Below are 13,513 nucleotides of genomic sequence, written 5' to 3'. Positions count from 1 at the left end.
ACACAGCTAGTGAATCCCTAAGGTTGAATCTGAACTCTGATATTCCTAACTTAGATCCAGTGTTCTACCCAATGTGCCATCTAGCTGCCACAAATGCAGGCTACCTTGCCCTCTGCAGCAAATGAAATGTTTTCTAATTACATTTACTTCACAATCCTTAGTCCATTACAAAAATCAGTGAACATGTTTTCATGAGGATGACCTGAGAGTGAAAGCTGTCCCACTCCAGGGGCAGACATGTTCTACCACTGGGTTGAAATCATATCAGAGGCACATTTAAGCACTGGGGGAGAGGGGGAGAAGGGGAGAGGAAGAGGTACACACACACACACACACACACACACACACACACACACACACACACACACACCGTGTGAATAAGCATACACTCACAGACGCACACACAAGTTAAAGGGAAAACAGTTTACTACTTTTTGCTCCCAATTGTTGCACCATCACAGGATATATCACAATCAGCATAAGCCAATCAATGCTGAGGTCCTTCACACAATAACTAGGATTTTCACTTAAGTGATCACTGCGCCTAAAAGCAGCTTGCTTAGGAAGGCATTTGCTAAGAAAGGAGAAACTCTCCTGTCTCTTTCTAGATCTGACAGAGTTATGCCGTGGAAGCAAGCACATGGAATCACCTGGGCTTCCCTTGCCCAGTCCACAGGATAGGGATGGTTATTCCCTGGGCAAGGCTATCTAACTTTCTCCAGAGTAGAATACTTCAAAGGAGAGAAGTGGGGCACAGTAGAGAAAATAGCCCCCTATCAGGCAGTCACTGTAATTATGCTTAATATCTTCATATATTTTTAAGAGTCAGAAGGGCCCTCAGATGTCATCTGGTTCAACCTATATACCTATACAGGAATCTCCTCTACAATATTACACTCTCACCCCAGCACAACAGATCTTTTTTGCCGACCTTCTAAGCTGTCTTTGGCTGGAAAATGATTTCACTCCATCCTTTTGTGGGTTCTGCTGCTCCTGGAATTGTCTTATGGCATTATTTGAAGGAATTTGGAGGGGTTTTGGGGGAGAGCTCCGGGAAGTCACTGCCTTTCCTCTGCCATCTTGGCTACACCCCCAGAAGTCCCCTCTACAATATTACAACCTCCCTACATAACAAGGGCACAGATGAAGCAATAGAAAAAATACTTAAAGTTTTGCTACAATTGGGGGAGAAAAAAAAAAGAAGCCATACCCTCTCTTCCCCATCTGAACTTATTGAAAAGAAATTCTCCCAACCACCAGTACTAATCAGATGTTGTTCCACAGCACCTGGGATACCTAAGCCAAGCCTTATGTAGCAAAAGACATACTTTACTATCAGCACTTAGAAAACAAAGAAGTCTTTAAAAATTACTCAAACCTTGGTGGGGTTTTGTTTCTGAGTTTTACATTAAAGCTATGCATGCTCCTCAAGTATTTCCACCTCTCCCACATTTGTTGAAATCAGTTTTCTTCTCCTTAAAGCTGAGTATTTTATTATTTCTTGAATTCATTTTATTAAGAGTTCAGGAACAGGGCAAGTGGGATTCCACTGTTGTAAGCTTCTCTCACCACCATAGTAGCTTTCTCACTGTTTTCTGGCCCCTATAACTAACCTACAATTTCACCAGGAAAGGGGGGAGGGAAGAGAAGAAGAGCTATAAAGCTGTTAAAATCACCCTTCTCCATCTCGTAAACATTTTTCTATTTATCTGCCCTTCATTACATGCACAATCTTATTATCTCTGCTCAGCATCAAAGTGACATCCGTCAGGGTCACCCTATAAAATATACATTGGCAATGTTACATTTAATGACAGGAGAGGAAGAAAGATGAAGGATGGAGGAGCATAGAATACTGCAGGACATTTGAAAGGGATCATCAGTTCTATCTGTGCATTTCCCGAGGTGATAATTGAATGACAGGGGCTAGAGGGAAATCCATCTTTGAGCTCAAGAAAGGACTGTCAAGAGAAAAAGGGGTTTGTGTTGGAGGCATGTAATGGCTGCCAGGTTCCTCATCAAGATGCTCCAGAAATTTACAGCTTTTATGTTCACCCTGCAAATTATCAGCCATCATCAGCTTTTGAGAGTCAAATGTAACAATCGAGGACAGACTTACTCATGACCAAAAATGGACTGAAAAGGTATTTAATGTTGTTGCTCACAAAGATAAAAGGTTTAAGAATATAGGCATGGCAGAACATCAACTCCAGAGTGGGTCTGTCTTTCTGGCTAGGAAATAGTGGACATGATCATCCCCCTCTCCCCACATCCTGACATTAAGTCAAGACAATCTAACTTCACAAAAGACTGGGCATACCCTAGGTAAGGTAAAGCTAAGGCATTTGGGTTAATTTCTCCTGCAAAGTGTGCATGTATGTATACACATGAAGGACAACACTGATTTTCCTAGTCCTGTGATTAAAAAAAAGTGGGAAACTAGCTATTAGGACTTTAATACTCTGGAATATCCTGGAATGAATAATAAATCAGGTAAGCAGGTCTTCTGCCAACAAAAAGGTAGCATGAATGCTTTTTGGGGGCGTGGAATTATCTAAAGTCCAGGCATACACATCTTCCCAAAGGAAGCCATAACCTTTCTGGATTGATTTGAGAAAAATGCTGAGGGAGCTTAACAGTACAAACTGATGACCACCAGGTAACAGGAAAAACACTGATCTGGAGAGAAGGTATAAAATGCCAGAAAGGGGGCAGTAAAAGGACATGGGTAGGGTAACTACCACTCTATAGTTTTTATACCCATTTGAGCACTATCAAAATCCCCAACACAGCTGGTTGCCAAATGTTCCAGATGTTATTTAGGGGACATTTTGGTGCAGTTTCTCTATTCCTGTTTCTAATGACTATTTTCACTTAAATCAAGGCAAGTGCATAGCAATCAGTCAAATAGAGGCCCCAAATGTTAGCACCACTCACATATATGACGGATACTACCGAGGTGACTAGTTCTATTTCTCAGGAGATCTTTAAAAAAATCTATCAGCACTTCATCGGGGACATAAAGCTGCTTGTAGGAAAGAAAAAATGATCACAAGACAGAGAGGCAGCAGCTGCTCCATTATTTAGCACAAAAGGAACCCCTCCAGGGCTCCCTAGGAGATGACTTTTAAACCCCAAACTTTTCTGATTCTTTCCCACATGACCAAGTAAAGCCAGACAAGCTGCATTAGCTTCCACATTTCCCTCTAATACATGTGTAAATGGTTTTGTAACCAGAGTCTCAAGAGACCTTAAAAAAATCAAGGAAGGGGCCGCTAGGTGGCACAGTGGATAGAGCACCGGCCCTGGATTCAGGAGGACCTGAGTTCAAATCCGACCTCAGACCCTTGACACTTACTAGCTGTGTGACCCTGGGCAAGTCACTTAACCCCAATTACCTAACCCCCCCCCCCCCAATCAAGGAGTTTAAATTCCAAGGGCTTTTGTGCATGTATGTAAAAGGCCAAGCACAGTAGGGCCTGTGTGGGAATGCCAATCTCAAAGAAATTACTTTGGGCTAATTTTACTATACCATTTTTGAGGGTAAAAAGGAGCAAGAAACCACCTGAAGCACTCTGGTTATGGCTTCTAAGAATTAACCATGTCATGCTTTGCTAAAGAAAATGGACTCGAATCACTTAGTACTACTTCTCATGACTTAGGTAAGACCGAGAAGCCTGCAGCTGGCATCAAGCAAGGTGTATGTGGTCTTCCAAAGGGATTGCTTCAATGAATTAATCCTGAATAAACCCAGGATATTTGTGAAGTGGCGGCATCTTACATTGTTTCTGGCTCCCATCCACATTTGATTGAGGGCAGTCCCGCTAAAAAGAGAGCACATGTAAGTGTATGTGGCATCTATGAGACCCCTTCACAAAGAGATACACTTTGAAAAGAGACCGGTGGGATGGGATACAGTACCAAAGTAAAGGACAGATGTGCATCTGGGGGGGAGCAGGAGGGGTGGAGGCCGACTGACTGGACTTGGCTGCTGCTTATTACTTGCTTCACTTCTCAGCAATGGCCATGTTTTTCTATTGGACATGATGATATTCCCACCATTAGCAGGGATAGAAACAGATCTCCAGAGGTGGTAGGGATCTAAATGAACATGTAGTCCAATTTCTATCAAAAAGGAAGCCCCACTATGCCACAGCTGACAAGCAGCCAGCCACTTGAAGACCTTTCTGATGACAGTGCAGCTCCTTCCATAGCAACCCATTCCACGTTGGGACATCTTTAATTGTTAGTCACTCTTCTTGTACCTTTTATTTCCATGCTAGAAGAACTTGGGTGAAAGGGCACTGTTAGGAAAGGGTTTGTTTAAAAAAAAAAAAAAAGGCAGCAGGAGACAGGTAATTTCCCCCCTTTGTCTTCCTTTCTTGTGACTGTCTTTGGGACTTCTGTGCACCAATATATTTAAGATCTGTCCCTACTTTTTTTGAAAAATACTTTTTCCTATAGCTACATACTTCAATTAAAATGCTGTGGGTTATACCAAGCTTTGGTTTTCTTCAAAAGTTCATTAGGCACATTAATGAATTCTGCATTCTCACTCTCATAATTAAAAAAAAAATTAGGAGGGGGAGAGTGAGGACCAAAGTCCACAAAGTATGTGTTCACAATTGTCTGTGTTATTATAAAAGGTCAAAAGTTCAATAAAGCCTAAAATTTTATTCTGCATCCAAGTCTGCTGCACATCAGAGCTCTCAGCAGTGATGGAGAGCAGAAGAGAAAACACAGTTTTCTGTCCCTAGAAATTAAAGAGTGCTCCCAATCTCAAATCCAAGTCAATCCACAATAAAGTCAAGGAATCTAGTAGTGAGTACCCACTGTCAAAGAAATCATGACTCATTTACACCAAGCTTTACTCTCAAGACTTTGCTGTTTGGCTCCAGCTGCCTTTTCACCCAGAGATGTCTCATCACCTGCAGCTCCCTGCTCCAAATGGTGAGTTCCTGCCTGGAACCTCCATGTGAAGAAGTGTCCAGGCCAGTCCCATTCACTTTTCTGCTGATTCAGCTACTGATGCTCCAGACCTTCTCCACATATTCACCCCCCCCAACCCCCAGGCCCTGGCCTTTCATCTCACTTGTAAGTGTTGACTTCCCACCTCTTCTTGTGCATTCTTGAGTGAAGTTATCACTCCAACTACAAGTTGAAGAAATCATTAATGCACCAGGCAAAGGTAGATTTCTACTCTGAAGAGTCTGGTGGCACATATTTGTGAAAGTTTTCAAATATGGCACAAACAAAAGCAATCCAAGAGTACCTACCATCACTTCAAGACTTCAGGATAAAGAAGTATTTCTGTAGGTCTTTATCTGTACATTAAAATAAAACTCAGGTCCCTGATTCCCACAAATCCACCTGATTTGTTAACACGGTTCTAAAAAGAAAATTACTTTCCCATCTCAAGAAAAGCCAGTGCAAAATCAAGCAGGTGTCAGGGTGCTCATGTGCAGACATGTGCTCTGATTTTCATAGAACATGTTTTGGTTTTCTCTAAAATTGTCGATGGCCTGCACATGCTTTGGCTGGATATCAGGCCAAGGGCCTGGTCTTAACTTGAATCCATAAAGTCTCTGCAAGATTTCCCTCAGCTCAAACAGCACCCACTTTTCTAGAAGTGACTATGTCCAGAGCTAGGGGGTTTTCCCCATCACATCATTGTGGCCTTTGGGACCAGTTGCTAGTGCATATAAAATAGTAGCCAAAATACAAGCCTGAAAAAACAACAAAAAGTACAATAGTTTTGGGGGATTGAGGGGTGTGTGTATCTGTGTGTAGGAATTTCAAAAGTCCATAAATATGTAAATGTAGGTACCAGATTCCCACTATTTATTTCTTTGGCACCTACTCATGAGTCACTAAACAGAACTTGCCACCTCAAACCCTGTATGCCTCAATTTCCCTATCTGTAAAATGAGCTGGAAAAGGAAATGTCAAATCATTCCAGTAGCTTTGCCAAAAAAAAAAAACCCCAAAACAAAAAAACAAAAACCCAAATGGGGTCAACAAAGAGTCAGACATGATTGAAAAATTACTGGTTTAACCAATTCACAGCTCCACCAAGAACACTTTGGCTTGCCCATTTTTCTAGAAGCATCTTTTTGACATCTGTGCAAATTTGCTGGGTATGAGGTAAAGTCTTAGTATTATTTTGATTTATCTAAATATCGTTGTTAATTGTTTGCAGTTCTTTGGAGAATTGTTTCTTCACATACTCATCACATTCTCTATTTTGAGGTTACTGTGGTATATGGTGCAACATGTTGGTCTAACCTTACTTGCTGCCAAACTGCTTTCCAGTTATTCAAGTGATTCTTACTAAGATTTTTTCACCAAGCGATTTATGTTCTTGGCTTTTCCAAAAACAATGGAGTATTGACTTCATTTGTTTTTGATTCTTTCTTATCTAGTCTGTCTTACAGTCTTAAATCCATTTTAAGATGAGTACCTAAGAGTTTAGATGATTATTGCTTTATAGAATCTGAAACCTGGGATTTCTATTCCTTAGCAACATTTCGAAGTCTAACCAATGGCCCATGTATTTCAAGCAATATTCAATACTACTAAATTCCAGCACAACAAAAATATGTCATATATATATATAGATATAGATATATAGATATCTATATCTATATATCCTATGCTTCGTGCATCCAGTCTTTTGCCCCAAAGCAAAAGTGAATCTTCTTTTTTTCCCCCTGGATCTGGCAGCTTCCATAGCTAATTTATTGATTCACTTAACAAGGCAACGAAACTGTTCAACATGCAGTCATGGAGCTGTCTTTGAACAAAGGAGGATGGGACAGAGCATTGAAAAGAGAAGCTCCTGACCCCCTTGTTATTGGAGAGGAGGCACTGAGAAAAAAAAAATAAAAATGAACAGTACTTCTTAGTCACATAAGGGAGAATGCCTCGAAAGGCCTGGCTGTGGCAGTGAGGCCCTTCTGAGCACATCAGGGGTTGGCACAGTTATCCAGGCAGATTAATTTCTCATCTGAAGCTAAGGGATGGCTATTATTTTCATGACTACCTTCGTAGCTCACATTTGTCCCTTTATTTGATCTCTGTGCCCATTCCATAATGAAATGATCACTTGAGCTCCTAGGTCAGGAGCCTAGTCTCTCCTGTCTAACACTTTGTCACAAGAGATGCCGTAATACATTTTCTACTTAGACATTACTTATACTTAATACACTTAATACTGCTTTTCAAGCAGCAGACTGATTTTCTGAGTAAATTAGCACCATATCCTGACCCCCATGGTGATATATTACTGAGTTTACATCAAATCAGGTGAAGCTGAATATGTACAGAGCTTCATAATACAAAAAACACTATACAGTAGGAACAGAATGAATGTATTTCTAAGCTTACTTTAATTACTTTACAGATGCACCTGATGAAGTATCCTTGGGAAGCTATGTCTCTGAATGGGAGGATGGCCACCCAGGATATAGACTGTGGGCAATAATCCCCTGGAATCAATGGAACTAAAGCAGATTTAATGTTATATGAATTATACAGAATTGTTTTGCTTCAGATCAGCATCAAATAATCTACTTCTTTACAGCTTAGAATCCTAAGGAATTTTTAAGGCCCTTTCTTCCCAACCTTAATGTCTCTAGGTATTGCAACAAAAATCCTCCAAATAATTTTTTTAAAACAAAAAAGAATTGTAAAGCTAATTTTAATGGTTATAAAGTGTTATAAAATGGTTATAAACAGTAATAAGCTATCACAATTCCAAAAAGTATAACATTATTGACCTAAACATACAGATGAGTGTGTACAATGGATAGAGCACTGGACCTGGACTCAGGAAAACCAGAGATCAAATCCTGCCTCCTATACTTACTAGCTGTGTGGCCCTGGGCAAATTTTCATCAATTTCCTCATCTATAAGGATGATATTGTTATTGTGAGGATAAAATGTCATAGTACTTGTAAAACACTTTGTAAACCTTAAAGTGCTAAATAAATACTAGTTGCTGCTGCTGCTACTACTACTACTACTACTACTACTACTATAGTTTCAAAAAGACGAGAAAGCTTTAAACCAGCCTAGTCTGGCATTTGTATATAGAATATACATTTATCATCCTGTATTTCTTCAAGAGATGTATCTCTATGCCCTATAAATATTCTTGGGTCCCTATATTTAATTATAATGTACTACATGATGCTCATATTTATGGCGTTTGATAATGGAAAGAGTTTGACTCTGCCTGCTTTTGAGTTGCTCTCTATTAACATGCCATTCATGTGTGTGTGTGTTTGTTCATGATGGTGGTGCCGACTAAGATTAAGACTAGTGACTAAAGTGCATTGTTCCCAGGTATGTCCCAGACCTCCTTATCAACCAAAGCTTTTTCTGCTGTTAGACAGTAAGACTTGCCTTACTTTTTTGAAGTCTTCAGCAGTCTTTTATCATATAGCTATGTAAACAATCTACAACTCACTGGGAAATATGATGCAAGAAAAAATGAAGTCACCCAGTGGGGTTATATTCAGATTATTTTTTCACTAGGAGGAAGAGACTTAAAATCTGACTTATTAAAACAACTACATCGCTCTCTGGCGCTGTGTGAGACAGCAGCCTAGCAGCGTCCACAATGGCGGGGCGAGGGAAGCTGATTGCGGTGATCGGAGACGGACACCGTCACCGGTTTCCTGCTGGGTGGCATCGGAGAGTTCAACAAGCACCACCACCCGAACTTCCTGGTGGTGGAGAAGGACACGACCATCAATGAAATCGAGGACACCTTCCAGCAGTTTCTAAATCGGGATGACATTGGTATCATCCTTATCAACCAGTATATTGCTGAAATGGTATAGCATGCATTGGATGCCCGTACACGCTCAATACCTGCTGTTCTGGAGATCCCTTCTAAGGAACATCCCTGTGATGCAGCCAAAGACTCCATCCTGTGTCGTGCCCAAGGCATGTTCACTGCTGAAAGATCTTCGCTAAGGGACACCCCACATCACTCTTCCCTACACATGCCACATTCCACTACTGAAATGAAAGGGGGGAGGGTTCATGGTATTTGCTATTTATTGGGCCCTGGAGTAAAGCTAAGACAGAATGAAGACTGAAAAAGATAAAGCCCAGCTCCTCAAATGCATCCCTCTTTAAAAAACAAACAAACAAACAAAAAAACCAACTACAAATTCTGCTTTGGCTGCCTTGTCCAATCTTTTGCTTAACTCAAAGCTCAGGAGCAAGGAATTGGGCAAGGAGATCTTTGGCTCATGTAGTGCTGCATCTTCCTTCCTGTGCCAATTAATAGTAGTCTAAATTAATTGTCTCTTACAGTACACCCAAAGCCACATGTGAAAAATTAAATTCTCCCTTCCTGAGTAATCATTATAGCAGTCAGCACTGTGCTAGGCTAGGGTTGGTTGCTGCATTTTGCCCAGCCCTGTGTTAGGTAATTGGAGATCTATGAGTCACAGTCATGGGTAGACAGGGGGTAAATCCACTCTAGAAAAAGAGTTTGTTTTTTTCTCTTCAGGCTTGTGGGCATTTCATCTGTGTTAGGACTTTCTGATGCATGCTGCCTTATCATGCCATATTAGAGTTGCTGGTGTTATTTAGAGCTTTTGCTGTTTATGGGAAGATTGTGTTGGGCTAATTTTCTCTTAGAGATCTATGTGCTTCTTTGATTTGTTTTCTAAAAGCTCTCTAGAAAAAGTGGCAGCATTTGCTATACATGCTGCCTGGGGATGCTTCTCTCCAACATGAGTGTTCCTCTGGTCCACGTGCAGAGTTTTAAGACTCCCTGCCCCCAACCTAGACTTGCTGAAAGCCTAACACTTTTAGGCAAAGAAGCTGGCCTGGGGCATCAATCAAGGGTTATTTTCTTGTTGTGTTGTTTCAGCTGTATCTGACTCTTTGTGACCCCATTTGAGGTTTTCTTGGCAAAGATAGTACGATGCTTTGCCACTTCCCTTTCCAGTTCATTTTGCAGATAAGGAAACTGAAGCAAATGAGTTTAAGTGACTTGCCCATGGTCACACAGTAAGTGCTTAAGACCTGTGATGTTTAAAATTAAATGTAGGGAAAACTAACTAGGGTTTACTTATACATTAGAAGCTTTAGCACCAGTTTTTGGGCATTAAACATTGATCAAAAAATAAAGAGAGAACACGTAGATTTCAGAAAGATAGGAAAGCCTAGCTAGAATCTAAAGGAGAGAGGAAAAAAGGCTGCCTTCACCCACAAGTCCCAGGCCACAAAAGGGAAGATCCTGTGCCTGTGAGAGTGAAGATCCCTGTGGGTCCAGAAGAGAGGTGGTCCCCATACACTGCTCCAAGCTAATTGGCTGGCAGCATTCAAATCCATAAATTGACGTGACTTGAAGGTGGTCCATAAAGAGAACGTGCAGAGGTCAGAGTTCAGATCCTCTGGTGGGAACAAGGCTTTGTGAGGTAACTTCCTGATGCTGACAAATCAAAGGTCAACCAGGGTCTCTCAGCGGGGGGGGGGGCCCCACTGGTAATAATTTTCTCACAGACCGGATTTGAATTCATGAGTCTCGGATTCCAAGTCCAATGCTTTATCCACTGTTTCACCTAGCTACCCAGACAGATTATTAAGTAATAATATTAAGAGGTGAAAGGAACCCTAGAGAGCACGTAGGCCAGTCCCTTTAATATTCTAATGGATTTGTGATCTCACCATGTGGTCACTCCTTTCAACAATGCTGCCAATCTGGTGCATGTTTTGTCCACATGCTACGAGAAGTTCCCTACAAAGGGCCCACCCCCCGTTCCAGGAGCCTTCCCATATCTCCTGTTATCTCATGGACGCCAATGAAGCAAAGACTGTCAGTTATGACTTGTTCTCTGTCCAAGTGACCAGTCCACCTTCCATTTCAGAGACACATTTATATTGGGGCAACTTTTAGATCACTCCTTCATAATTCTTTGTTTTTAATACACTGCAGATGGTTCACAACCATCATGCAGCTCTCCATCACCCTTTGGATGATTCTCAGTACACAGTATTCAAAAACTACAATGTCCCAAGACTTACAGCCCCACAGCACTGGAAGAATATTGGTATGAACAAGCTGATCTATTGCTTCTAGGAAAAGCCTGAGACCCCACAAGAATTTTACAATCTTGCCAAGGCAAACTGGGGTTCTCCTGTCCAATTCTGAGCCCGACCGTTCAAGATAAAGATGGCAGCAGTGTGGATTGTCAACTGTCAGTATATCACATACAGATGAGGAAACAGAGGCTGAGAGAGGTAATCGTTTATGTGTTAAGCTTTAGTCTCTTAATGAAATTATAAGCTCTACAAGTCAAAAATCAGGGCATGAAGCCAAGTATTCTGATTCCAAAACCAGGCTACTTTCTATAACACTGAAGTGATGGGAATGAGTAATAATACATTTTTCCTCTTCCAATTTAAGTTTGCCTTCAGTGGGCTTTGCCCATCATACTAAGGTACAAAATTCTTCTACCTACTCCCTGGTCTAATTTGGCCATGGGAATTATTGTAGTGCCAAACATAAAAAAGGACAGTAAGACAGATTGGAAAGGTAGAATAGGGTTGGGTTGTGAAGAGCTTTACAGGCTGGAAAGAGGAGTTTACAATTGATCCTAGAAGTAGTAGGGAACCCCCATAGTTTACTGAGTAGTCAGGGGTGAACAGTATTTTAAGAAAAAACACTCTGCTTCCTTTTTGTACCCTTTGTGCTTAGCACATAGTAGGCATATAATATGTGTACTTGTCACACAGTAGGTCCCTTAAACATTTGCTGGCTGTGTGGAGGATGGATGTTGCACTGGTCTAGACAAAAGGTTATATATGAGATGCTGTAGAGGGAGAAATCACAAGATTTGGCAACTGACTCATGGACATATGGGGTGAGAGAGAGTGAAGGAGTTAGGGATGACATTGGTTTCAGACCTAAGTGACTGGAAGGCTGATTGTACCCTGAATGGAAATATGGAAGTTCAGATGATGAGGTGGTTTTTATAATCCCTTTTTTGGTCTGAATGGAGAATGGACTGCAGTGAGGAGAGTCTTCAGGGCAAGCAGGCCCACCAGCAAGCTATTGCAATAATCCAAGTGTGAAGTGGTAAGGGCCTGTATTAGAGTAGTGGACGTGTCAGAGGACAGAAGGGGCCATATTTGGAAGATGTTTCAAAGGTGGAATTGACAGGCCTTGGAAACAGATTGAATATGGTGAGATGAAAGATTGAGGAGCCCAGGATGACAATTAGATTGTGAGCCTAAGGGACTGGGAGGATGATGGTGCCTTTGACAATAATAGGAAGGTTTGCAGATAGGGAAGATTTAGGTGGAAAGATACTAAATTCGGTTTTGGACATGTTGAATTTAAGATGTCTACTGGACATTCAGTTTAGGATGTCTGAAAGAGTTGGAGATGTGAGACTGAAGATCAGCACAGAAGTTAGGGCAGGATAGCTAGATTTGAGAATCATCAGCACAGGGAAGGGAATTAAATCCATGAGATCTGATGAGATCATACAAAATAGTACAATGATTGCTCCTTTATCCCCTTCCCCCATCTCAAATCTCTCCAACAAATTAAGGCTTACACAACTAAATCTTAAGAAATCACCTTGGAGTTTAGTCAATTTCCTAATTATCTTGATGCTTTGCAAGACCTTATCCTCAGGATTCTGTTGGTACAAGCTGCTGAAACTCTAGGAGCCAGCTTGGAAGTACTGGTCTTCATTTTTTAAAATCGCCTTGGGAGGGAAAAACATAGTAAATGTAGTATTTGAGCTCCAGATGATCTGCTGTTCATACTAGGACTGATCACTATTTCCAAGCTTAATGAAAATGATGTCATTTTTAATGCCAATAGTTTGAAATGTTAGGCTAATTTTTAAAAAAATCTAAAAATAGTACCCCGCTCTCACATCAAAGCCCTTTAAATACTTACACCCCTCCTCTTTCTTCTTTTCCAAGCTAAATATTCACAATTCTTTCAACTGATCATCATATGAATCAGTCAGTCAAGAAACCTTTATTAAGTGCTAGGCACTGTGCTAAGTGCTAGTGAAACAAAAAGAGGCAAAAAGTCTAGGCCCTCAAGGAACTCATAGTCTAGCAGGGGAGACAACAAGCAAACACATACACACAAGCTATATACACAGGACAAATAGGAAATAATTAACAGAGGGAAGGCACTACAAAGAAGAGGGCATGGGCTCATGGCTCTACTCTGGATGCTCTCCAACTATGAAACTGTCATGGGGAGAATGGGGTAGGGGGTTCAGGGTCCATAGGAATTCCTCTTTAAAGAATGACACCCTCTTGCACACAAAACCAGTTAGAATAAGATGGCAGTTTATTTCAGGGCTGAGGAAGGGAAAGGAAGGGAAGGGAAACCAAGAGAAATCCTTGGACTTCTCATAGGGAGATACCAATCTCCTTGAGCAGGAGACTGGCAGGTACTTTTATAGAGGACCATCTGACTGTGGAAAGTTCCTTTAGTGAAGGAGGAGCATCCCCCAC

At 41.2% G+C, this 13,513-nt stretch overlaps 1 protein-coding gene and 1 pseudogene across 5 annotated transcripts in view; one reads left to right on the top strand and one right to left on the bottom strand.

Annotated features, from left to right (window-relative positions):
* The window catches only part of RERE (arginine-glutamic acid dipeptide repeats), a 583,895-nt gene that overhangs the window by 29,113 nt on the left and 541,269 nt on the right, over positions 1 to 13,513 (bottom strand). The gene's annotated exons all lie outside the window — the stretch shown is intronic.
* LOC122746222 lies at positions 8,625 to 9,108 on the top strand (annotated as a pseudogene).

This window comes from Dromiciops gliroides, chromosome 3 (assembly GCF_019393635.1).
Source record: "Dromiciops gliroides isolate mDroGli1 chromosome 3, mDroGli1.pri, whole genome shotgun sequence".
NCBI classification, from domain to species: Eukaryota; Metazoa; Chordata; class Mammalia; order Microbiotheria; family Microbiotheriidae; genus Dromiciops; species Dromiciops gliroides.
This window is presented reverse-complemented; position numbering and strand designations above follow the sequence as displayed.